This window comes from Panthera pardus, unplaced genomic scaffold (genome assembly GCF_024362965.1).
Source record: "Panthera pardus isolate Hobbes unplaced genomic scaffold, ASM2436296v1 HiC_scaffold_11, whole genome shotgun sequence".
NCBI classification, from domain to species: domain Eukaryota; kingdom Metazoa; phylum Chordata; class Mammalia; order Carnivora; family Felidae; genus Panthera; species Panthera pardus.
In genome coordinates, this window is record NW_026526666.1 from 95996950 (window position 1) to 96023199 (window position 26250).

The following is a 26250-nucleotide window of genomic DNA, read 5'->3' on the forward strand; positions in this document are numbered from 1 at the left end:
TCCCTCAGCCCTATGCTTTTCACCTGGGGTGGGGGGGGGGGTGACTCTACCCTCAGGTGGCGTGTGGCAATGTCTGGTGACGTTATTATTACAGGGTGGGGGTGGCTACTGGCACGCAGCAGGTGGAGGCCAGGGACGCTGCTAAAAATCCCACAGTGCACAGAACAGCCCCCACCCCACACAACCCCTCGGAGGATTAGCGGGCCCCCAATGTCAATAGTGCTGAGGCTGAGCAACCCTGATCGGCTCCATTACCCTGTGATATGTTCTTTGCGCCGCTCAGCAGAGCTGATGGCCAGGAAAACCCCTCAGGGCAAGGGACCTACAGTGGGTGACGTCGGAGACCAGCCGCCCAGGCAGTGCCCCCTCCCATGGTGGGCGGGCATGCGACAATGCCTAGGGTACAGTCCCACCCCTCCTGGCCTAGGTTGTTCCAAGAAAGCTTCTGCTAACTAAAGAGCAAAAAAAAAAAAAAAAAAAAAATCGAACGACATAGGAATCCGGGGGTGGCCCTAGCCAGCTTTGGGGAAAATGGATTCAGGAACACTTCCATGCCAGTTCCATGCGATCCAGTAACAGACTGTCCTGGTCCAGTAAGTGCACCCTCCCCACACCCCGCTGCACCGCCCCCCCCCGTGCCAAGTTTCTGGGCCTACATACGGTGAAAGGAAAAGACCAGACGCAGGGAGAGATGCTGCCTCTAACAGGCACACAGGTGTAGCGGGAAGTGACAGCCGGCAGCCTGGCAGTGAGGGAGGATGCGGCCCACACATCGCTCACACAGAGCGAGCAAAAGAATTCAGAGAGCACAACGGTCTGGGGCCATTTGGACCCTGCAGGGAACCTCTGCGTTACACAACACTGAGACACGAGACACTCAGGCCAGCTTGCACCGTTCCTGCCTCCCCACCGATACCCGCCCCCCCCCCCCCCCCCACGCCATCAGGACTCTGATGGTGCTTGGGAGACACTATGCACAGCCCTAACGCTGTCTGAAACCAGCCACGGCCACTTCATTCTTCTTTGCCAGTGATTTGTTCTAGGGATGGTCCTGTGACCCTATTCTAGTCAATAAGGAGGGGAAGTCGGCTTGAGAGCTTCTGGGGAAGATTTTCCTCTCTGACAAAGCAGAGGGCCACATGGCCAGCACGTCCTTATTTTACCAGCACTCATTTTATTCCTGTTTGGGGAACGGGCTTGTAAGAAAGGATGTGATGCTTGGAGCTCTGGCAGCCATTTTGTGACTATCAGGGAAGGGGTTCCCCAACATGCTGAGGGTGGAAGGAAGGGAACATAGAAAGAATCTGGATCCTCAATGACAGTGTGGAGCCCTGAGCCAATTCTGCAACCTTAAGACTTTTTGTTATGTGAGAAATGAAATGGGGGTGCTTGGGTGGCTCAATCGGTTAAGTGTCCAACTTCGGCTCAGATCACAATCTCACGGTTCGTGGGTTCGAGCCCCGTGTCAGGCTCTGTGCTGACAGCTCGGAGCCTGGAGCCTGCTTCTGATTCTGTGTCTCCCTCTCTCTCTGCTCCTCCCCCACTTGTGCTCTGTCTCTCTCTCTCTCTCTCTCTCTCTCTCTCTCTTTCTCTCTCTCTCAAAAATAAACATTAAAAAAAAAAAGAAATCAAATGCATTTATCATTGAAGCCTCTATTAGTTGGGCATTTTGTTACCTGTAACCCAAAGCATCCTAAATAATATGGTTTCTTTTTGTAATAATACCTCTCAGAAAATGTCCATCCCCGGAGGTTAACATTTTAAAAGATGCTCTCTCTAGAACGGACGAAGTATCAGTTATTGAAAAACCTCTTTACTCTGGAATGATGCCCTCTACCCCTGCGGTTTCCACAAAGTACAAAATGACTGTATTTAATTGCACGCAGAGTCATGTGATCTATGACATACATCATCTCTGCTTTCGCACGGTGACTTAATGCTCCTGATCTCCATTCGTGGGCCCAGAATCTCAACACTCGAAATGGCACTCCAAGCCGATTTCCTCCATAATCTCCTCATCTGTCGTCTGTCTCCATCCCCACCCCAGGTAGTACTGACTCGTTTGTCTGGTGAGCACACGATAAAGAACTGAGCTTCCATGGCCGGCCCCTCCTTTCTCCTTCCTCTTTCGAGCGACCTGCTCACAGAAAGGGCACATTCTGCTCTGCTCCTCCACAAACTTAGGAAGGGAAGGGCAGCCTCCACCCCTGGGGGAAGGGGGACCTGCTTCAGGCCAGTGCTACCTGCGTCTGGGTGGGGAAATATGTCTAATTAGGGAGCCCACCTGCCTTCCCTCATAGTCACACAATGGCTGCCAGAACTCCAAGCATCACCTCCTTTCTAGCAAACCCACTGCCCAAACAGGAACAAAGGAGTGGTGGTAAAAAAAAAAAAAAAAAAAAAAAAAAGGATTTTCTAGTCATGTGGCCCTCTGCTTTATCAGAGAGGAAAATCTTTCCTGGAAGCTGCCAAGCCAACTTACCCTCCTTATTGACTAGAACGAGGTCACATGACCATTCCTAGAACAAATCACTGGCAAAAGGAATGAAATGGCCATGGCTGATTTCAACTGTGACACAGGACACATTCTCCAATGTTATCTTTGTCCGAAACGAAGATGATATTTGGGTCTCACACTGTGTGACTGGGGTGAGTTCAGAGAATGGACTGTTCTGGTTCCTCTAGGCAGAAAAGTATTTACTACAGGATATTGATTATATTGTGTGATTATAGGAAGAGCCTAAGGAACACAGCTCTCAGGAATGAAATCCACACCAGGAAACTGCTGCATCTTCTACGAATCAGATGGTGGCAGCCCCAGGACTTTACCTCCTTGGCCACAATCAGGAAGCTACCCCTTCCTCTGCTTGTCCTGCAACCACACCACGCCTGCCAAGACTGCGGCCAGCTGGGCCCACTCCCAGGCCACTGCTAAAGCGACCACGGAGAAGTAGAAATAAAATGTTAAAACGAATTTTAAAAAATGGGGCGGCTGGCTGGCTCAGTCGGTTGAGCATCTGACTTTGGCTCAGGTCGTGGTCTCCCGTCCGTGGGTTCGAGCCCCATGTCGGGCTTTGTGCTGACAGCTCAGAACCTGGCTCCTGCCTTGGATTCTGTGTCTCCCTCTCTCTCTGCCCCTCCCCTGCTCACGCTCTGTCTCTGTCTCTCAAAAAATAAAAATAAAACGCTAAAAAAAAAAAAAAAATTGAAAGTGACCACAGAGAAAGAAAGGACCTTAGATACATGCTTGCCTGCTGAAGTGTAGAAGCAGCGGGCAGGTGTCTCTGCCTCCCTCCTACGTCCCAAACCACCCCTGAATTCATCTGTGTGGTCAAAGCAGAACCACATGAAGAACTCTAGCTGCAAGGGAGTCCTGACACCGAGTTCCCAGCTTTCCCCCCTGCAGGACAGGTAGACCCAGGGGAATGGGATGGAGTGGTCCATGAACTTCTGTTCTCCACACCCATCTGCACAGTGGCCAGGGGCACAAATATAGAATCAGACTTCCTGGATTCAAACCCAGCTCTGCCACGTACAAGCCCAGCGACCTTTGGCATGCCACCGAACTCAGTGTGCATCAGTGTCTCCATCCATAAAATGGGGATAATAGTAGGACCTGCTTTATAGGATTGTTCTGAAGATTAAATGTTGCCTTTATTGAAACCCTTGCCGCTTGCTGTCACGAACTCAGAAACAGAACTGATTCAGGCAGGGAGGGAACCTGGGCACGTAGGACACATAGAACTGTAGTCAGCACATTATAACTGCCACAGAAGCGTTTGCTATTCAGAAAGTATTCCGAAACTTCAAAAGCTACTCCCCAGTGACAGCTTAAGATTAGAAGGGACAGGGGCACCTGGGTGGCTCAGTCGGTTGAGCATCCGACTTTGGCTCAGGTCATGATCTCGCGGTTCGTGAGTTCAAGCCCTGCATCGGGCTCGCTGCTGTCAGCACAGAGCCAGATTCAGATCCTCTGTCCCCGCCTCTCTCTCTCTCTCTGCACCCCCTGCTCGTGCTCTCTCTCTAGCTCTCAACAATAAAAATAAACATTAAAAAAATCAGACACGGACAGCAGTGGTTAGAAGGGTGTGTGAGTGTGTTAGCTGTACAGATCAACAAAGAATTAAAGATGTCCAAATTCCTTAATGATAGCACTGTCAGGAAGCTTTGTGTTTTCTTGAATGCTGAGACAGTGAAGAAAATGGAAGGAAGGTCACGCCTGACCGTATGCTCTCTGACTCCCAAGGTTTTCCCTGCCAACTGGACTCGTGTCCGTTTTCTCCGAGGGCCATCCAGTTGAGGAGGCCCAAATGAGAAGGTGTCCACAGGGGATGGCTGGCTTCAAGCATAATTCAGTGTCCTGGCAGGGGGTTGGCCTGACAGCCGATGAAAACAAAATATAATTAAATGTCACCCAAAGCAAACATGGCAGGGCATCGGCTGACATGCCAAGCCGGTCGCCAAACTCCCTCCCGCGGGATGCCAATCACGTGTGGCTGCCCCTCTGGGGTGACGTGGCCAAAAGGCACCGGCATCAGATGCTGACATGAAAGGAACAGTGTCTGGGGCAACTGGCGGAGGGGTGGTCACACCCCTGAGGGGCTGTGGGCTTTCTCCTTCGGGCCAGAGGGCCCACTAAGGGCTCTTCGTACTGTCTGGGGCTTGGGAAGAAAGAACATCGGAGGCCGTGCCCTCACATCCGTGTTCCTGTCTGGCTTCCAGAACTGGAATATCGAGATGAGAGATAACTCGCCTATTCCTCCTAAGAAAGACTATTCAAATGACAGGGACCACCGAGTCCTTCCCGTGCAGTACGGGTGTGCTAATTGTTCTTCAATTGCATTATCTCACTAGAGTCAACGATGGTCCATTTTGTCCCAGCATCCATTCCCCTTTCCTGTGCAGTTATGGAATATTCCTTCCATCCCCCATCCCTGTCCCCCAAGCCCCACCAATCCAGCCAGGCACATGGGAGCCCGGGGACTCCGCTTCCCAGGATCCTTTCCAGCTAAGTTCTGCTGCGTGGCACATTCTGGTCAATGGAAAGCGGCTGGGACCAGCTTCCGAACGTGCAGATCACGTGGGTTTAGAGAATCTGCCTCTGCTTCCACGTCCCCCGTCTGTGGCTGCAAAGGGTGTGGAGGCAGCTTCACCCAATGGGTAAGTCCCCAATACTGAGCAGAGCAACAAGGTAGAAGGAACCTGGGTCCCTCGACAAGCTCACGGGGCAGAGCTGCCCCCGACCACCCTCTTCTAGGCTTTTACGAAAGAGAAAAATGCACTGGGAGCTCGTTCCCTGCCTTTCAGGCCTTTTTAAATAACACTTCAGCTGCACCCTGACGAACACAAATTTGATCTTCGCAATGACCTCGCAAGATAGGTCTGATTTCCTCTCCGTTTTCTCAAGGAGCACCCCGAGGTTCAGACAGGTTAAGCGGCTTGCCCACGGTCACAGCAGTATGAACTGGCAGGGCCGGGACGTGACTCCAAGTGTAGCTGTAACCAAAGCGTATGCCCTTACGTACTGCTCAGGGTTCTCGCTTCCCTCGGCAGTGCCTGTGCTGATGGCTCTTTCCCCACGTCTGCACATTTTAAGAAGTTGGGACCAAGAACCTGATATCCTCTCTTCAAAGAGAAAGGTTCTTTCCTCGGTAGATCTGAGGGTTGGGGACTTTGGGGGCTCAGGGTGTGATCAAGTGGGGTGATGAGCTGACATCTGTTATTTTTGCCTCCAGTCCCCCATTCTGGTACAAGCACCCAGATTTTGCGTGCGGAGGGGGCCTCCCCGCACTCTTCATTCAGCTCACGCTGGTTGACCCCACGGGGCCCGAGTTAGGCCAACGGGTCCCCATCGCGGACATTGGCGTTTTGGTGGAGAGACACGAACCTTTCAGGGCTAGAATTCACTCATTCCAGCAGCAAACCCACAGGACTGTCCACAGGTCCCTGCTACCTGGAACCCCGTGCTGCCCTGAGTCCTGACCCTTCCGAGTCTTGCTCGTCAGCTCTTCCTCTGATGTGGAGAGAGCTCTGTCACATCCTTCCTTCTGAGCGACCCTGTCTCTGCTCACATTTTTTCCAGGACTGGTCTTTCTTCCTTTCAAAGAGCCCGCCTGATAGAGCTGCTCTGAGCCCAAGGCAGAGGGGGATGGCTCAGACCACGTCCAAAGACGACACCGAGGTTTCCAAGCAAACAATCTGGGAGCCCCGGAGCTGGACTCAGAGGCCAGGGTCACTAGGTCGGGAGCTGGCGGGCCCAGGAAGGGGAACAGAGGCAGGGGGGAGTCTGGGGAGAAGATAGAGGACCAGGACTGACTGGGCGGGTGCACGACTGTTTATCTCGCTGGCTTCTGGGGTGTAGGTGAGTTCAGATAAAAGGCTCCATGTTCACTGGGGGACAGGATCTGCGTTGGTGCTCTGTGTCCTGGCACATGGTCCAGGCCCAGAAGAAAGGCCACCAAGGCTTTTGCCTGCTGGCCACGCCCAGTGTCCCTGGAGCCCCACTGTGGAGCGCTGGCCCACCCTGGAGCAGAGGGCAGCAGAGTGAGGCCCGGCAGCCTCTCTCCAGGCCCAGTGAGAGCAGCGCCCGGGGAAGCACAGTCATACAGCACTTGAGTACCTCTCTCCCCAGACGGAGCTGGATTGATGGGGCCCACTCGTGGCTCTGCTGCTTCATTCCGGATGCAGAGACCCAGCTGGGGCATCATTCATGAAGGACAGCCCAAGCAACGGGCAGCTGGGCCCCCCAGCTCCTTCAGCCTTGCACCACTGGGGACCAGAAAGCAATGGCGGCTCTGGGACCTCGCTCCCTGGTCCTGTCTGCAGGGGCCTCCGACGCATGGACTTTCTGATCCTGAGTATCAGGCCCCCCCCTCGCCCCTGCCGCCCCAGCACACCGTCAGGTCTGGTGCTGGCCAGAGGGCAGGGTTGCACATCAGTCACAGACACAGCAGTGGACGGCGGTGAATGGTCAGTGGGTCTGAGTCCCCCCTCTGCAGATCTCTGATGACGTGATCGAGGACACCCTGCTCCATTTCTCTGAGCCTCAGTTTCCTCCTCTGAAAAATGTCCCTCTCAGGACACTGTGTGGGTCAAGGGAGATCTCCAACACGGTATTTGCTGTGTCATTAGCCCTCCATAAATGGTGGCCACGGCCGCAGTATTAGGCATCGTAACACAAATGTCTTATTTTTCCCATAATCACTTTCACAGTCACAAATCACATTCCATTTTCCCGACCACACCGGGGGGAGCGTGGGTCAGACGGCAATTGTTTCCATGTTAGCAGTGAGGGAATCAGGCCCTGAGGGGTCACGTGGCTTTCCTGACCGAGCCACCCAGGCGCCCCTGGAAGAGATCGTTTTAAAATGGAGGGTGTGACAGAGGGAGGCTCTGGAAGGGTCAGGAGAACAGCCCCCTTTAGTGCAAAGAAGGAGGGATTGAAGAGAGACCTTGCAGCAAGCCGTGTTGGTAAATTCATCACTGATGTGTGACAGACAGAGCAGGCTGTCAGAACCTTCCCGATGAAGCCCGGGATATGATGAATGACTTGTCTTGAGCAGCCCATCCTTCTCCTCCTTCTCCCCCTCCCCCCCATTGGGAAATGGAGATTCTAGGGAGGACAGCCCATCCTAAATCACCATCCCTTCTCTTTCAGTTTCAGAGGGGCCCGGAATGTGCTAGGGTCAAGGACTCGGCTAATTTGTGAGCTGCACTCGGGGTGGAAGTCACCTGCAACTCTGCTGGCCCCTGTCTGCATCACGGCTCCTTGCAACACTGACAAGTAAGCTTGGCCCCAGACACACGAACGTGCTCCTGGTCTTGACTTCCAGAGAAAAACATTCCCAGAGGAGCCCGTTGAGGTATCGCGGAAAGAGAACCACAACGATGTGGAAACACCCCGAGACTGCTCTGTGTGGCGTTCGTGGACCGGCTGTCAAGGAGTTCCAGAATCGCCGCCCGGTTCCACGGGCCGCGGCGGTTAGAACGTTTCTGATCCGATCACCACGGCCCTTGCCTTATGGTCCTGTTTCCTCCCACACTTCCTTTTTTCAGATATAGAATTCATACACCATACGATTCCCCTTTTAAAAGCATACAATTCGGTGGTTTTTAGTATATTCGCAAGGCTGTGCAAACCGTCGCCACTATCGAATTCCAGAATATTTTCATCGCGCCAAGGAAATCCCCACCCGTGAGCAGCCACGCCCGTCTCCCCTCCCCCCGGCTCTGGCAACCACAGTTCTGCCTTCTGTCTCTATGGATTTGCCTGTTCCGTACATCCCGTATGCGCGAAGTCGCACGACACGGCGTTCTTTGTGGCTGCCTTCTGACAGCATCATGGTTTGAAGGCTCCAGCCCTTTTCGAGTTATGTGTCCACGTTTCACTCCTTTCTATGGCCAGGAAATATCCCACTGTATGGACATACCACACTCTGTTTGTCCCTTCCTCAGCTGATGGACGTCTGGGTTGTTTCCACCTTCTGGCTATTGAGAATTGCGCCGCTGTGACCATTCGTGTACGAGGCCGTGTGGACGTCGGTTTTCGTTTCTCTCGTATATACACCGAGGAGTGGAATTGCTGGGTCATACGCGGTTCTTGGCATCAAGAGCCTAAAAACCTTGCGACTTGACATACTGGGTCAGGAAGTATTTCTGGGCTGGGATTCTGGGCCACCCGAAATCCCTGCTGTCTTCCCGTCTGGCTCATCACGGAACTGCCATCCCACGCGCAACACCCCAAGTCTTTCAGAAGCTATTAATACCCCGGGTTGAGATCCCACGGCACGAGATCTCTAGGTGCACGCATAGATGATCTGACAATGCCTCCGTAATTCGGTACCAGAAACACGTCAGATACTTAGAACTTCGGTACGGCCTTTGGGGACATCCATTATCTAACGCTGGTTTTATCGGTCGCACGAAGATACGAAGATGCAACAAGGGAGAGGAAGTCTGGGGTCTCCAAGGCTTCCTGTAAAATACTGTGTAAGATTCCAGCAATGAGACTAAATTATACATTACACATATATTTTATTTAGTTAGAACCTCCTTTTCAAAAAGATGTTCTTCGGGGGCCTCCGGATAAAAGTCAAAGCCGCTCATTAATTACATCCTGAGTCCCACCGTCACATGAGGAGTTTTGTTTTCTTGACATTGACTTGATCTGATTAAGTTAATGGTCCCCTTTTTGCAGAGCTGGCTCTGGCCAGGCCCATTTCTGATCATTTTAACAACTCGACTGGGTCCTCTAAAAATTAAATGGAAGTTAGCCTCGGACCTGGAGGTACTTTTCCATTCATTTACTGCTGGACCACGTCAATATTCTAAAGAGGTTTCGGGTGTTACTCCTTTTTGAATAATTTATCATCGGTAATGAAAGCTTTAAAAATTGGCTAACATGAAAGCAAAACAGTCATTCCCACAGGTGTCTCCAATGAAGCCTTTCTGGGCAAAAGCGATGAAAACACCCATTTCAGCTTCTGCAGCCCCCAGGCAATTCGGCTGGTGGAGTTCACCTCACCCTGCCGGGTAGTCACTGCACATGTGCTCTGAACGCACAGTGCATGAATCAGACATGAAGCCGTGGTACAAGGGTGTAGCAGGCAGGACAGGCGAGGTTATACTGCCGTAACAAACAACCCCACTACAGTCAGGGGTTTTGTTACTCATGTATTTATTTATTTTTAATTTTAATTTTGTTTCTGAGAGAGAGAGAGAGAGAGAGAGAGACAGAGTGCAAGCGGGGGAGGAGCAGAGAGAGAGGGAGACACAGAATCCGAAGCAGGCTCCGGGCTCCGAGCTGTCCGCACGGAGCCCGACGCGGGGCTCGAACCCATGAACCGTGAGATCACGATCTGAGCCGAAGTCAGACGCTTAACCGACTGAGCCTCCCGGGGCGCCCCCAAAGTCAGAGGTTTTAAATGAGCATTTATTTCTTACTGCATTTCTTACCGTCCTTACCCTGACAAAGGAAGTAGAGCTCACCTGCTAAGACTACTGATTTCTGCATGGAGAGCAGGGTGTTTGCTGATGCACTTTGAAAAGCTGCTTGGACGCTCTGCTACTTGATTACCTGCCACGTTATAAGCAGAGGGCTTCATGAGATAGTGAGCTCTCCGGCAACGTAAAGAGAGGAACTGTGTTTTCTACGTCTCCTTTGGCTTTGGTGCTTCGCCACAGGGCCACGCATGGAGCAGGTGATCAAACTGTGTCAAAGGCAGCAGAGCACAGACAGAGGTCACGCTCATGGGTGCAAATGCTGCTTCCAGCGCTTCTGAGCTGTGTGACTCAGTCTTCTTAACTTCTCTGTGCCTCAGTTTCCTCATCTATGAGGTGGGGAAATGGTGTAGTCTGATAGATATAATAAAGGTGACTGAATTACTGCCTGTTAAGCACCTACAAGAAACCCTGCAACATCACGGGCACCACGTTATCGGCCAATAAATAAATGAGAATAGGCATCTTTTGAACGTTGACTAAGGATTATGTTATCCTCCCAGCAGCTCAACACGACAGGCATAGTATGGTGACCATTTTGCAGATAAGGAAACTGAGGCTTGAGGGCTAACTGGCCTGGGGTCTGATGACTCACGGAAGATGATCTGAGCCCCAGTTGGAAGCCAGGTATTCCTGACTCCACGGTAGACACTCTGCCTCGAAGCTACGGAACCTCTATTTGCAGAAAAACTGAAAAAGGCTTCGGTGAGCAACAATGGTGCCCCTCTCTCTTGAGCTGATGTTTTGTAAACTCCACACTCTGTCTTCATTCAGTCCGCTGACATTCTGGGTTCCAACATGCTTCCCAATCCTCTCACGCCCATCCCTTTTTGTAGACTCCCGTCTCCTGGAATGGGTTCTAGGGTGCACTGCATCGTTCTCCCCTTGGCATTCCTCCAACAAAACGATTCAAAACAGCACCACCCTCTCCCTTTCCAGCCCCCTGCTTCACTCAAGTGGCTGTCCAATGACACGTCCACACAGAGAATTCACACCTCCTGAAACCCATGACGCCCTCTTGACAATCTTCTGCCCACAGTGGACCCGGAAGCTGCATACTGAGCCAACTTGCATCCTGCTTCTCTCTGCTGCAGTCGTGCTTTGGAGAAAAGGGCAGGTCATGCCCTCTCTCCAAGCCTCTTTTTTCTTTCTGTAAAGTTTGTCTTTCTTAAGCTCGCTCCTTCAGGTGACAGGGGGTGAGGACTCCTCACGTTACGCAAAAGGCAGTTCTTTGAGGAAGCACCCAATGGGGAGACGCTTCCATGGTGCCGTGCTTGCTAAGGGGGGGAGGGACAGTTATCTTCCAAAATGAGGGCAACGTGCGGAGCCCAGGCGAACTGGACACTTCTGTGTCCCTTTGCAACAGCAATGCACCCACCGCAGAGCTCTCGAGCAGATTCTGGGCTGCTGGAAGAATTGTCAGTTACCCCGTCTTTACGTCTAGGATGCCAGGCTCTGTTCTAGGGACTACACACTAGAGCTGCACAGGACAAGGTCCCTGCACCGACGGAGCTCCCACCGGGTGGGTGGACTGAGATGTGCTTGTCACGGGCTGGGCTGGATGTAGCACAAGGACTCGGGCCTCATTAAGATGTGAGCCTTGAGTCTGAAAGTCAAGGGCGGGGGAGGAGACGGGTGCCTGAGAAGATCATGCACAGGCCAGGGCCAACCTTGACTTGAGGCATATGTGCAGGAACGACACCCAGAGTTTGGTCCACGGGAGGGCAGAACTCAGAGAGACAGAAGGCACCAGAACAAGCGATGGAGGCTGGAAAGGAGCTGATCTGGCATTTCCAATCAGAGACAGACAGAGTGCAGGTGGGAACAGAGGAGAGGTGGGGCCCACAGAGAAGTGGACAGATTTTCTCCCATGAGGAGCTCACCACGAGTGGAGGTGGGGGAGAACGGGTAATAAACCAACAAGGAAACCTATACTGTACAAGGTAGAAAGAAATATAAGGTAGGCTGGGGTGGGGGGGGATAAAGAAGGGGGTGCCAGTCAAGCCTTCCTATTTCAGCCCAGGTTTTCTGAAAGGTGACATCTGAGCAGAGACCTGAGTGATGGGAGAACGAGGAGAGGCACAGACAGCATGTGCAAAGGCCCCGTGGGAGGACAATGCCTGGCATGTCGCAGCGATGCTGGCAGAGAATGAGCACGGGGACGAGTGGCAGGAGATGAGGGCAGGGGGGTCGGTGGGAACCAGACCCCAGAGGGCAGCCGGAGGGAAAGAAGTTGGGCAAATTTAGGTTACATTTTTGTGGAGGTTCTGATGGATCGCAGAGACGGTGAACACTGAGGGTGCCACGAAGCCCGAATTTGAAAATAAACTTAACTGCAGGGAGGGCAGCAAGGCTGTGGCTGGAAGAGTATAAAAGGCTTTTGACCCAATCACTAGGGGCCAGATGAGCACCTACTCTGCGCCCTGCACGCGGTACAAAGATCGCTGCTGGGCCTGTGTCGGTTCCCAGCCTGCTGGGAGTCCCCGGGCGGTGGGTACGCACACCCCCTCACAGTGTTATCCGTGTGCGCGCTGGTTCTCATTCTCTGACCGCCTACGGGGCAGGTGCTGCCGGGGTGGTGCAGCCAGTCCCTGGCCCCTTGGAGCCGACTGTGCCCGTCTCATCCTGGCTCCCTAGTTCGGGACGTCAAGTCAGTGGCGAAAGTATCTACGCCATGGAAATCGGGGATCGCCGTAAGCAGCCTCCCCTCCCCCGTCCCGGAGAGAGCTGGTGCTTACGCACTGAGCAGCATAACACGGGCTACACCCACTTGGCCGAGGAGGGCACCCAGTGCCCCAAGTCCAGGGACCCCCTGCCTTTTGTCGGTTTGCAGAGGATCCCGGTAGCGGACAATCCAGCTGCATTCCACTTTGGATGCCACGGAATTTTCAAGGCTTTCCGTGCCTCTTTCGGTTCCTGACTGGGTCTGGTTGAGATCAAAGCCTGAAATCCCTCGTGGGCTTTCTTGCCATGAAGGGGGCGACCCCCCCGCTGACCCCTGAAGGCTACGGAGGGGGCACCTAGAAAACCCCGTTGGGGAGCAGGGGGAACCGCGCCGGGCTGCATCTGTCGGAGCCGGGAGACGAAAGCAGGGAAGCGGAGGTTCAGGGTGAGAGTCCGTAAATGCCACCTACGTCATTGCTGGTGAACAAAAAGCCGGGCCCCGTGGTATTCCTTTTGATTACGCCGAAAAATCCAATCCAGTTTTTTTTTTTCACTTCCTCGGGTGGAGGCTGTGGGCTGTGCGGGTTCACGGGGCGCTGAGCGGGGAGGGGGCGGCCTGCTTGTTTGCCAAAGACAGACAACCCGGGGGGCTGCCCAGGGCTCCCTTCTACCCAAAGTTCTCACCGGCTTCAAATATAAACTGGGCTCTCTCCTGACCTGTCTTGAGCCACAGAGGGCAAGGAAGGCTCCCAGGAGGAAGAATAAGAGCACGTATTTATTGAGCACTTACTATGTGCCGTGCACTCTATATACACACACAGACCCATGCATGTATTGCCCACAACACCCTGTGACTGGATACGCTCACTACACTCCTGTCCATCTTACAGCCATGTGAACAGGTACAGAGAGAGCTTAAGTCACTTGTTTGAGGTCACACGGCCAATAGGTGGTAGGGCTGGGGTTTGAACCCAGCTGATACGGCTCCAGACTCCCAACCCCGAACAACTAAACTGCATGGGACGGCGGTGGGTGGGTGCAGAGGTGAGCCACGAGGCACTAGGAAATGCTCTGAATGTAGTATAGTATTTCCTCAGAGGAAAGTGGGAAAATGTCGCGGCTCCTTTCAGACCTTTCCGATCCAACAAGGCAGGGCGACCTCCCCCCGCCAACCCCAGACTGCACCACCAAGGCCTCAGTTGCTGCCCTTTCTACTTCTTGCTGGGGCCACCACGGTGTTCCCTGGAGGTCCCTCCCTCTAGCCTCACCTCCCCCGCATTTCTGCAGGGGGGTGTCCACGCCCATCCCTCATATTGCAGGAAGCTGTCAACAGCCCCACGGCCTGGGCACAGCACACAGACCCAGCTGGCCGGACCCCCGTGGCCCCCCCCGGCCACTTTCCCAGCAGAATCGCACCGACCATGTCCCACGTGCCCGTCCTCAAATGCACACTGCTCTCCTTGCCTCCATGCCTTTGCATATGCTGTTCCTGTGTTTGGAATGCTCCCTTCCAGTTTCTGCACCTGCCGGTTCTTCATGATGCTAGCAAGGCTCCTCTCCTTTTGGAGACACCCTGACCGCCAGGGGGAGGTAAGAGGCCCTCTGGGTCCCCACAAAACTCCACCTCGTGTTGTCTGCCTGCCTACTGGGCTGTGAGAGCCTTTGGGGGGCAGGGGCACTGTCTCGCGCAGTTTCCTTCCCTTAACACCCAGCAGAGTATCTGGCACACAGTGGGTGCTCAATAAATAACCACTGAAGAGATGAACGGATGAACGAGTGCCTGGCCACCTGTGAATCATTTATCTTTTCAACCAGCTAGCGATTCTGACTCCTGTCCTACATCTGACAGCCAAAGGCAGCAGCCCTGTGCTTTGGGGGTGGGCAGGGGTGAGGACAGGCATTTGAAGATGAGACTCAGGAGGGGCATCAAAGGGGCCGGAGGCGGCGTTTTGAAAGTACAGCCGCAGTTGGGACAATCCAAGTCCCCGCAGCACTGACCGAGGCCACACCGGCTGACGCGGCCGTTCCTCCGGAAAGGCGAATCCCACCCCCCAGGCCCAGGGACCACGGCAACGACAACAATCCGCAGCCCCCTCCACGGGATCAAATGCGTAGATGAGGGGAAGCTGTGTGTGTGCAGAGATTAAAGGCTGGCGGTGAGCGGCTTCCGTCCTGGCGGGTCAGGCAAGCGTGGCCTGCAGGCCTGGGAACCGCGGTCCGGTGGCAGGATGGATTAGGCCTCGGATGTTCCGGAAGCTCGCCCAGCTTCTTAACCACCTCCTGCTTTCTTCTTCTCCCGGGGACTGAGCCCGCACCGGCGTCCTCAGTGGAGTCCCAGGTGCCCCCCCCCCCCCCGACCCCCTGCAGCATTGCTGGGTGCTTTGTGGGCAAGTGGAGGGAGGTGACAGAAGATGGGAGGTGTGTCCAGTGAACAGGGTGACATTCCTTGGTCAGATCCCCTCCAATAGCGGTTTAGAAGTCATGCGGATGCTAAGAGGTACAGCATGTTGGCTCATTAGCCCAGCAGAGCTGACGAGGGGCCTTTCTCTGTGGTGGCACCAACGGGCTAACGGACAAGTGTGCAAAGAGTTATCTGCGGATGAGGCTCAGAGTGGCATTTTGGGACAGAAGAAGGAGCAAGTGGACCGGTTTCTGACGTGCATGTGTCACCCACGAAGGCTTCTAGCCACCCTCCCCACCCCCCCCCCCCTTACCTGGGCTCCCCAGCCGGCGGGAAGATGTCCCCACCCCCTCGTTCTTCGTGATGCTAAGTCAAGGTTCACGATGTGCGCTCTGGCTCCCGGGTAATGAAATCTTAATAAGCCGTGCCGGGGAGAAAGGCTGTCCAAACAGATTAACGGTGATGGGACAGAGTTCAAAGAGGGATCGCTTTCGATGATTCAGATGCATCTCCGGGCCGTTTCGAGAGCTGGGCTCTGTGTTAAGCACGTGGTGGGCAAGAGAGGAAGTGGGGGGTAAGACAGGGCGAGACTGGGGAGCTGAGGGCTCAGGACGGATGGGATGCAGCCTGCCCCTCCCCCAGGGGCCTCGCGACCCCTGAAAGCTCTGGGAAACCATCGCATCCGGGTTTGGATCATGACACCCGTGATTCCCCAACGAGAGAACTGCCGTATTCTTAAAGTTAACAATGAGCCCTTTACTTTTTTAGGATGCTGTAAATGTCCCGGAATCAGACAGCTGTCGTGGTTGCACCACCTCGCGAATATCCTAAAAACCACTGAATCATACACTTTAAAACGGCCAGTCTCATGCTATGTGAATTACATCACACACACACACACACACACACACACACAGAGGTAGAAAAAGCCCCTTTATTCCATACCCCACTCTGGGTCAGGAAATTCAAGGAACACCATGAGGTGGCGACTCAGTTACAGGAGACCACATTCCACAAAGGGAAACAAATCAAAGAATCCTTTGGAAAATAGTGGACAGGAGCTGTCATCTAATGGGTACTGGGAGCACGCGTCAGCCGGGGGATAAGCTTCAATTGCACAAACATATTCACTGTATGCCAGGTACTGTCTAGACTTTAGGGGCACCAGAAAGATGAAGAGCCCAGGACCTTAGCCCGCAGAGGAAGAATGGCAAGTAAGACGAGAGAACAAATAACCCAGGAGGGAGGGCACAATGTGCCAGGAGAAGTGAGACAGGCTCTGGAGGGTTATTTTTTTTTATTTTAATTTTAATTTTTTTTATTTTTGAGACAGAGAGAGCAAATGAGGGAGGGGCAGAGAGAGAGAGGAAGACAGAATTTCAAGCAGGCTCCGCGCTGTCAGCGCAAGACCCCGATGCAGGGCTTGAACCCATGAACCGTTGAGTTCATGACCTGAGCGCAAGTCCAGAGTTGGGCGCTGAACTGTCTGAGCCACCCGGGCGCCCCTCTGTGGGTTTATTTTTAAGGAGGGGCAAGGTCCCATCTGGTCACAGGGACCCGGGACTGAGATGGGCTTTGAAGGACGGGGAGCATCCTAGTCAGTGGAAATGCTTCAGATGGAAGGACCAGCAGGAGCAAAGGCACAGTGGCTGGAAAATACAAGGGGTTGAAATTTGCCTGCAAAGGAGGGTGTGTGGAAGGCGGTGGAGGGAAGTGGGTCTGCAACGCCGAGCTGGGCCTTGCGTTTGAGTGGTTGGGAAGGGGGTGGGTTTGGTGTGTTTCAGGTCCTCTCCTGGGGAGAGGCGTGTCCTTCCCTGCCTTGAGGGTGTTTCTGGTTCTAAGTAGTGAGGCAGGCAAGGTTTGCTTTGGGGAACCCCCCCTGCACCCCCATCCACCAGATTCCTGGCCCCTTCCTGCCCACAAGGTGCTCAGCTCTGGTAGACGTGCCCCCTGGAAGATACTCAGTGAGATCATTAGGTGAGATGATGAATGAATGAACTGACAAATGAACGAATGAATGAATGCTCCTGGCACGGAAGCCGCTCATCTCCAGATCCATAACCTGACCAGTGTCTCATTCTTTCAGGACTCTGCCAGGACGGAGCCGGGTGAAGGCATTGCAGGAAATTCACGGTGACCCGCACAGGGAAGATGGTGGCATTTGTACACTAATCCCCGTATCCGTGGTTTTAGTTGCCCGTGGTCAACCGTGGTCTGGAAGCAGATGACCCTCCTTCTGACATAGTGTCAGCTCAGTCATAGCCTAACGCTACGTCACAAACCCTATGTGATTCGCCTCATTTTTTTTAATTTGTTTTTTTTTAACGTTTATTTATTTTTGAGACAGAAAGAGACAGAACGTGAACGGGGGAGGGTCAGAGAGAGGGGGAGACACAGAATCCAAAGCAGGTTCCAGGCTCCGAGCCGTCAGCACAGAGCCCAATGGGGGGCTCGAACCCACGGACCGTGAGATCATGACCTGAGCTGAAGTAGGACCCTTAACCGACTGAGCCACCCAGGCGCCCCCCTTTTTTTAAAAAAATTTTTTAACGTTTATTTTTGAGAGAAAGAGACAGAGCGTGAGGGGGAGAGGGACAGAGAAAGAGGGAGACACAGAATTGGAAGCAGGCTCCAGGCTCTGAGTTGTCAGCACAGAGCCCAATGCGGGGCTCGAACTCACGAACCGTGAGATCCACGGCCTGAGCTGACGTCGGACGCTCAACCGACTGAGCCACCCTGGAGCCCCCTGATTCGCCTCATTTTAACTCCTCATGTAGGCGCTGAATCATCGCCCATCATCACAAGAAGGGTGAGTACAGCAACACTCAGATACTTTGAGAGAGAGGCCACATCCACATGATGTTTATTATGGTCTATTGTTACAACTGTTCTATTTCGTTATCAGCTATCATTGGTAATCCCTTACTGTGCCTCATTTATAAGTTAAAAACCATCACAGGTATGTGTGTGTAGGAAAATAAATAGTCTGTAGAGGGTGGAGTGCTCTCCGTGGCTTCAGGTATCCACTGGGGGCCTTGGAACCTTTCTACCACAAATGAGTTGGTTGTGTGTGGGGGGGCGGGGGCGGACTATAAGTCAATTCTCTGTTGGAAATCTTAACCCAAGGGATTCTGCAGGTGGCATCTCATGCATTGGGTGTGCTGGGCAGAAGTACCTGTCCACGCGCCTCGGACCACACCGCTGCCCTTCCTCGGCTCGACCTGCCCACAAGTTCAATTATCTTAAGATGCTGCGGTTGTAGGGGGCGCCTGGATGGTTCAGTGAGTTAAGCGTCCCACTCTTGATGTGGACTCAGGTCATGATCTCACGGTTCGTAGGCTCGAGCCCTGCGTTGGGCTCCGTGCTGACAGTGCAGAGCCTGCTTGGGATTCTCTCTGCCCCTCCCCCGCTTGTGGTGGCTCTCTCTCAAAAATCAATACACTTAAAAAAAAAAAAAAGGCAATGCAGTTGCAGAAGAGAAGCCATCTCCAGCCTGGCAGGTGAGCACTGGCAGGAATGGACCCATCACGGGCAGGCCTCTGCATCATACGCTTTAATGGGGGGGGAGGGTCCTCGGGGGGGCTTGGGGTTTACTGTGTCTCTGGGCATCTTATATTCATGCAGACAGGTGACGGCCATGTGAGCCTCATCACTCTCACAGCCTGACGTATGGAAAAGAAGCCTTGTATGTGTTTGCAGCGCATCAATCTTCCTGGACAGAGGCCACTGCTCGAGTTCCGTGAGCTGCCACCCCAAGAATTCAATTTACCCATCTCAGCTTCCCCGGAGCGCTCCTTAGTATCTGTGGTTAATCACAATTCATCTGGGCTAAAGATTTCTCTTCCCCGCCCCTCTTCTGTGGGAGTCCAAACCATCTCATTTCACCTGCGCATCTGTCTTTCAGCACGCTCCTGGAGGGAGAAATCTGAGGCCAGCCAGGGCATGAGCTCGTGAAGCTGGAGGCCCGGGAACCACTTCAGCCCCATCTCTAGTTCACAGGGGTGAGGGCTGCGGTTGGGGGTGGGACAGTGACAGAAAGGCAGGGCAGGCTTCCTAGGTACGTGACCTGTGCAACTGCACAGGACCCGATGCTTAGAAGTACTCCGTGCTTGGTTTAACGCTCTGTTGTTGTTCTCTTGAAATGTTTAATGCTTTCCGCATGAAAATTCTATAGTGGGTCCTGCACAGAGGCCTGGCTCTCACTGCTGATTGGCTTGGTTTTCTTCTGGGGCCACTGACATGGTCCTAAATGTGGCCGATCTTTCAAAAATGTTGACTCACTGATAATGATGCTCCTATAGAACTGGTCCCCCTCGTGCTTTCCCACCGCCGTGGTCAGGGCTCCCCACCTCTTCCCTGGGCTACTGAGGATTCCCGACAGCCACCTTCCCTTCAGCCTCTACCCGCTTTGAGCCATCCAGAACAATGCCGGTCAACAAGGCTGTTGTGCTGCACAACTCCAGAGGGGGCAGTCATCCAGGACCCACAGTGCAAAGTCCCCCAGAGTGCCCTTGGAATCATGCACGGGAGAGGCCCTATAAGGCTGCTGTTAATCACAGAGCAGCCAACATTAATTGAGCTCATACTAGATTCCAGGCAGCATGCCGAGCGCTTGACGTGCATTTACTTAAATGTTTAATTGCAACAACAATCCCAGAAGCAGGTATTAGTACCGTTGCCATTTTATAGATGGGAAAGATGACACTCAGAATAAGCCGAGCACCCTAGGCAAGAGCAGGGACTTCAGAGGCAAACTCCCTGGTTCAAATGCCAGCTTGGTTATAACGGGATTTTGACTTTGGGCAACATTCAGACTCCGCTGTGCCTTGGTTTTCTACTTATAATATGGAAATAAGAAGGAAAATACCCAACTCATAGTCTCGTAAATCTGAAGATCGAAAGCGTCAATATAGACAAAGAACTTAAACCCACGTTAGTACCAGCTCAGTACAATATATGTGTCAATACCTGTACTGGCTAGTATTAATATCGACACATCCAAGGTCACATGGGTAGAAAGTGGCCCAAACAGGATTGGAACCCAGAGAATCAGAGCTCCATGCCTGTGAGTTTAACCCCTGGGAAATACCGCCTTCTGAGAAGACAAGCAGGACGTGCCACGTTTAAAGACGTTCATGAAGCCTGCGTAACTCAGTCTAAACCTCAAGATGCTGGAGTCAAGACTCAGAAATTAATAAGCAGAAGAACGTGATTCAAAGTGTTGACTCTTATCCCTACATGTGCGCTGTTCATTAGCTCAGAAATGGGTAATTTTCAGCACTTCTTTTTTTTTTTTTAATTTTTTTAACGTTTATTTATTTTTGAGACAGAGATAGAGCATGAACGGGGGAGGGTCAGAGAGAGAGGGAGACACAGAATAGGAAGCAGGCTCCAGGCTCTGAGCAGTCAGCACAGAGCCCGACGCGGGGCTCGAACTCCCGGACCGCGAGATCGTGACCTGAGCCGAAGTCGGACGCTTAACCGACTGAGCCACCCAGGCGCCCCAATTTTCAGCACTCCTAATGGCACGTCACTGTTTTCTAGAAAACTCACCGTGGCATATTTCTGTACAGTGACAATATCGTTACGATTTGAGATGTCAGCACAACATCCTTCTATTAAATGTCTTGCAGGAGTGCAGGGGAGGGTGCCAGGGTTACGTGAGGATTACAGGGTGTGCAAATTGTTCAGGCACCGCTCTATACAAAGGTATTTTTTTTTCTTCATCCTGATTGAGTGAGTCGGGAAGGGGAGCGAGCGAGTGCATTTTAAAGACAGGCATCAGGTTATTTAGATGCAGGGCAGTGGCCTTTCTCTGTAAATGGCAGATGGAAATGAAATGCGCTTACAGTGGCTCCTTATTTGAGCTTAATTTTCCTGCAATCCATTCAAGGTGCCAAATCACCATGCCTGGTTTGGCCCAGTGTGGGGTTTCAGCTCTATGTGCTCACAGAGAACATGTGATTGAGGGAATGTGTGCTCCAAATTACTTCCGATCTCAGTGAAGAACGAATCACTCCAATGCCATATGCAAAAATCACAGGGCTACTTCTCAAACTAGGTACAGATGGCCTTGAAGCCAATGACAGCACTGCCCGGCTCTGAAAATATTAACTGTACAGTTACCAGTGAGAGAAGGCATAGGAGCCAGAATGGTTAATCATCAACCAATCCCGCAGCTGCCCAAGATATAAATGACATCAGAGTCAGGAAGTTCATCAGATTTAGGCTATAGTAAGATGGAATTGAGCAGTCATGCTATTATGCAGGAGTTTATTGGAATAAGTAAGTGGTTCAACAATAACAGTGGTAACGGACAAGAATAATGGTAAGACCATGAGAATAATGATAAGAATTCCCTTTTATTGAGAACCTACTATTTCCCAGGCATTTTGCTAAGCTCACTAGGCACGGGGGACGTCATTTGATCCTTTTAAGGATTCTGCAACATCACTGCTATTACTTTCGTTTCGCAAACGAGAAAACAAACTCAGAGATGTTGAAAGACGTGTCACATAGACATTAAGTGGCGGGGGTGAGGTCGCAATCCAGATAGGGCAGGCTCTGAAGCTTACGTCTTCCACCCTTTCACAGTGCCCTATGCTGTTATTATTTTTTCTAAGCCCAGCTAGGCAGCGAGAAACACTGCCACCAGGACACCAGTAACACGTCACAACAATAAAAGCAATAGCAATTTTAGGAGCAAAGAGCTGAATGCGTATTCACAACACTTCCAGAAGATACGTTTTATTTTCATGTCCATTTTAGAGTTGAGAAGGCTGAGGCTTAGGACAAGTACTTTGTCCTGGGCTACACAGAGAGGTGATTCCCAGGGCTTCAGAAGGGCAGATAGAGAAGGGATGAGAAGGTACTGCACAAGGTCAGGGCAGGAAGGTCACCGGGAATAGGGTACAACACGAAGCTCCTGCTTGGGGTGTGTGTGTGACAACTTTATGACAACAGAAGAAGCGACCTTCCTGACGTGTCCTTAGTAAGCACAACACGAGACCTGTCTGCCCTGTTCGTTCTTTAGGACACCACCATTATCAGCCAGAGCTGATTGGATCCTGGGTGAACATCTGGCCCAAAACATCCAATGAGATTCTTTCTCTCAGGAGGTGGTGGCCATGTTTACTTGTTAACGACGACACTATCAGGCCAGAGCTGATTGGGTCCCGAGTGAACATCTGGCCCAAAACATCCAATGAGATTCTTTCTCTCAAGAGGTGGTGGCCATGTTTATTTGTTAATGACGACACTATCAGGCCAGAGCTGATTGGGTCCCGAGTGAACATCTGGCCCAAAACATCCAATGAGATTCTTTCTCTCAAGAGGTGGCGGCCATGTTTATTTGTTAACGACGACACTATCAGGCCAGAGCTGATTGGGTCCCGAGTGAACATCTGGCCCAAAACATCCAATGAGATTCTTTCTCTCAAGAGGTGGCGGCCATGTTTATTTGTTAATGACGACACTATCAGGCCAGAGCTGATTGGGTCCCCAGTGAACATCTGGCCCAAGCTATCCAATAAGATTCTTTCTCTTAAGAACTTGAACTAAGAGGCACTGAGCCTGGTGCCTGTTGAGTGCTGAGTTTGGTCAATAGCAGAGTTCCCAAAGGTAGGGCGAAAATGCACCGTATAGAGGTCCACGGGGATGCCCTGCCTCTAGTTTTCCTGAGGCTTGGCTGTCAGCACTTTTTTTGGACTCTGTAAACCATGCCAGTGTTCCTCCAGTGTTTCCCCGCTGGCTCCAGACTCAGCCTCATGTGTCTCCACCCACCTCACAGTCCCCGCCAGGTCTGGTCCCTCATGCTTCCAGGCCTTTCTCTCTACCATGATCTGCTTGGTATCACATCTGCTTGCCAGAAAATGCCAGCGCCTCTGCCAGGACTCAGTTCAGGCCCACCTCCTACGTGACGCCCTCCTTGACTTCTTCTGGCAAGCCATGGTGGGGTTTTTTTTTTTTTCCCCTTTACACTAAGGTTGACAGCAGTAGAATCATTTCTTAGCATTTTCCCATTTCCTTGGCTTGGCAGGCAATTTTGGCCTTGAGGACAGAGAGTGTGCCTTCTCCCCTCTTATCTCCAGGGTCTAGCTCAGGAGCTGGCACAAAGATGAATTTTTGTTCAATAAATGCATGAACACAGGCATCTACACCCAGGGTACTGGTTTTGTAGATGGGATGTTCAGGAGCAGAAAGAAGTCTGAGCACACCTGGCTTCTCAGGGTCACCTTCAAAAGGCCAGTCGGTCTTTATCAGCTCTGTGCACACGGACTCTTCCTCTTTGCGGGGGTTCTGAGAAAGGAGCCCTTGTTGGTGAGATTTCCTGGCTTCTCCGCCTGTCTTTGGGCACCATTATTAGGATGAATTCCTGCATGACCTTTAAGATTAAAACTAAATGTTCTGATCTCTCCCCAGACAGGTATTAGGTGCTGGAAATGGCATTTTGCAGGGACTATGTTCAGTTGCAAACTCCAAATATCAGCCTCATCACATTTTGACATGTTATAGCCCATCTGAGCTGGGGCTTCGCGGAGCATTTCAAGGCCGGGCAATTCTAAGGGCAGCAATTTTCTCTTTTTCACGCTGGCTCCGGTGGGTACCCCTCCTGAGTCCTTTGAGATGCTACCGTCGAGGGAAATGAGACCGGAGTCCTCCATGCTGCCCCTCTGTGCTGGGACCGGCAGAGGGGAATAGGGAGATCAGCAAACAAAGTTCAGCAGGGCTGTTGGGAAAAAATTTATCCCTTCTGAAGATGCTCCCAGGCCTTGTGCCACAATCTGTAATGAAAACATTTGCAACGAGGTTGGGGGTATCCCTCCAGCAACTGAGGGAAACCACAAATGGCCTTCATCAGGAAACACACTAAGAGTTCCTAAATTTGGACTCCTTTGATTAAAAGAAAAGCCTAATGAGATAATCGTTTCCATAGAAACCTAGGTATACTTATTCTTGCCTTTATAAGCCTCTTCAATTACTCAAATGAGGGAACACGCTCACTGTCCTCCACGTTCTCACGGGAGGTGAGTCTCAACGAAGAGCTGAGAACCATGGACAAGCTGAGAGGTGTATTTGCCTAAAGGGGGTGAAGGGCTCATTCTTAGCATCGTGAGCAACTCCTTGTCCAATTAATAACACATTGATTTTAATGACAGCCAACACATGTAGAGTGTTCTTTATAGGTGCCAGACGATGGCGTGACCCTATATGTCCATTTTACAGGTGAGGACACCGAGGCTCAGGGAGGTGAAGGGACTTGCCCAGACACAGAACCAGAAGCAGAGCCAGGACTAGAAGACATAATCCCGCACGGCTCTGGGAGCTCAGCCGTCGTGGAGACTAACGATGATTGAAGAGTTTTTATTCCTGGGGATAGAATTCATAGTAATTAAAAAAAAAAAAAAAAAAAACAGCTTCCATTTACCGGGTGTATTTTACGTGCTGGGCATCATGGCAAGCATTGTTTTCTGGTGAATTCTCCGAACACACTATGCACTGGGGGCTAGTTTACTTCCAGTCTCCATCCAGGAAAGTGAGGCTCCAAAAGACTGTTCCTCCACCTTTGATTGGTTTTGAAGGTGCAAACCATCCCTGGGTGAGCCGAAGAGCCTCGTCATTAACATCCAATCTTGAATTCTCTTAAGACCAAGAAGCCCCACCTCCTGCTTGCCCCGCCCAGTTTTCAACTTCTCCACATGCTGTTATAAATGAGGCCACGTCACAGCGGTTCACGCTGCGTTCAAGACCCTGCTTTTGTAAAGGCTGTTTAGGCACCCATGTTTGTAACGGCACGTACTGTCTTCTGAAGTTGACCCTTTGCTCAGAAAATGCAGTGGCTCATTTTCAAATCTGGTAGTCGAAATGGGGATATGATTTCTTAGCCCTTGACACTGAGGTTTTATGCCTCTCAATGCAGGTTATTTACGCTGGGGCTCCTTGAGCTCTGCCCCCTCCCCTCAGCACACCCAGGGCTCCTGTAACTGGCTGCAGGCCTGCAGGACGCGGTTGGCTTTTCTAGAAACACCAGGTCCTCTGAGCTTCTCCTTCTCTCCGTTTCTAAGTCAAGATAAAGAACACTTTTGATCTTTAAAGTTTTACCAGTTTCTACCTCAGTCAATAGCAGAGTTCAGGGCTCAATTCATTCCTGGTTGGCGATCATTCATCATTGTCCTTAAAACAGCAGAAGGCAAACCAGGAACAATAATCATCTGAGTGTTTGCTGTGTGTCAGGCACTAAATACTATGTATTTTTATTTATTTTTTAAAATGTTTATCTATTTTTGAGAGCGACAGAGAGTGAGTAGGGGAGGGGCAGAGAGAGGGAGACACAGAAGCAGGTTCCAGGCTCTGGCTGTCAGCACAGAGCCTGACGCAGGGCTCGAACTCACAAACTATGAGATCATGACCTGAGCCAAAGTCGGACACTTAACCGACTGAGCCACCCAAGCGCCCCTATGTATTTTTAAATTTCATTTTATGTAGCCTTAGTATCTAGAAGAGAAGTATTTCATTTCATTTCATTTCATTTCATTTCATTTCATTTCATTTCATTTCATTTCATTTCATTTTTTAAGAGTACTCTGTTTTAATTGCTAAATGCCTACATGCCATGAAAGAGCCAAGAAGTTTATTTGTAGTATCTTGCTTAATTCTCACACCAACCCTTTGGGGCAGGTTTGAATTGCTATTTCCATTTGACAGATGAGAAACCCAAGGCTCTGACCCGTTGGGTAACCTGCCAAGGTCATGCGGGCAGTGAGTGGGAGGGCACTGGTTCACTTCACAGATAGTTTTCAAACTAACAAAGGAATAAATGGACCCACCGACCAGCTCTTCCATGTGTTCCAGAAAGGAGGAGAAGCACTATAAATCTCCAAACAGAAGAGGGTGTCTGCTGGGTAGAGATACATGCTAGCAATAAAACAAAGCAAGGTGTTTATAAACAGATGGGAGGCCGGGAGGGCCAGGCTGGCCAAGGGAGGCCTTCTGAAGATGTGACATCTGAGCAGAAACCTGAAGAACAAGGCAGAGGGATGATACAAAGAGCAAAGAACGGGCCGTGGCTTCGGGGCAGAGGCAATGCCAAGTTCGAAAGCCCTAAGGAGGAAACATGTTTGGCTCAAAAAAGAACAAAAAAACACAAAGAAACAAAACAAACAAACGAACAAAAAACCACTTGGCTC

The 26250-nt window shown here is 51.6% G+C and overlaps 1 protein-coding gene and 1 non-coding gene across 2 annotated transcripts in view; one reads left to right on the forward strand and one right to left on the reverse strand.

Annotated features, from left to right (window-relative positions):
• The window catches only part of KAZN (kazrin, periplakin interacting protein), a 1070250-nt gene that overhangs the window by 263173 nt on the left and 780827 nt on the right, over window positions 1-26250 (reverse strand).
• On the forward strand, window positions 2991-3074 carry TRNAQ-UUG (transfer RNA glutamine (anticodon UUG)). The gene has a single exon. It is a non-coding gene; the product is annotated as a tRNA-Gln (tRNA).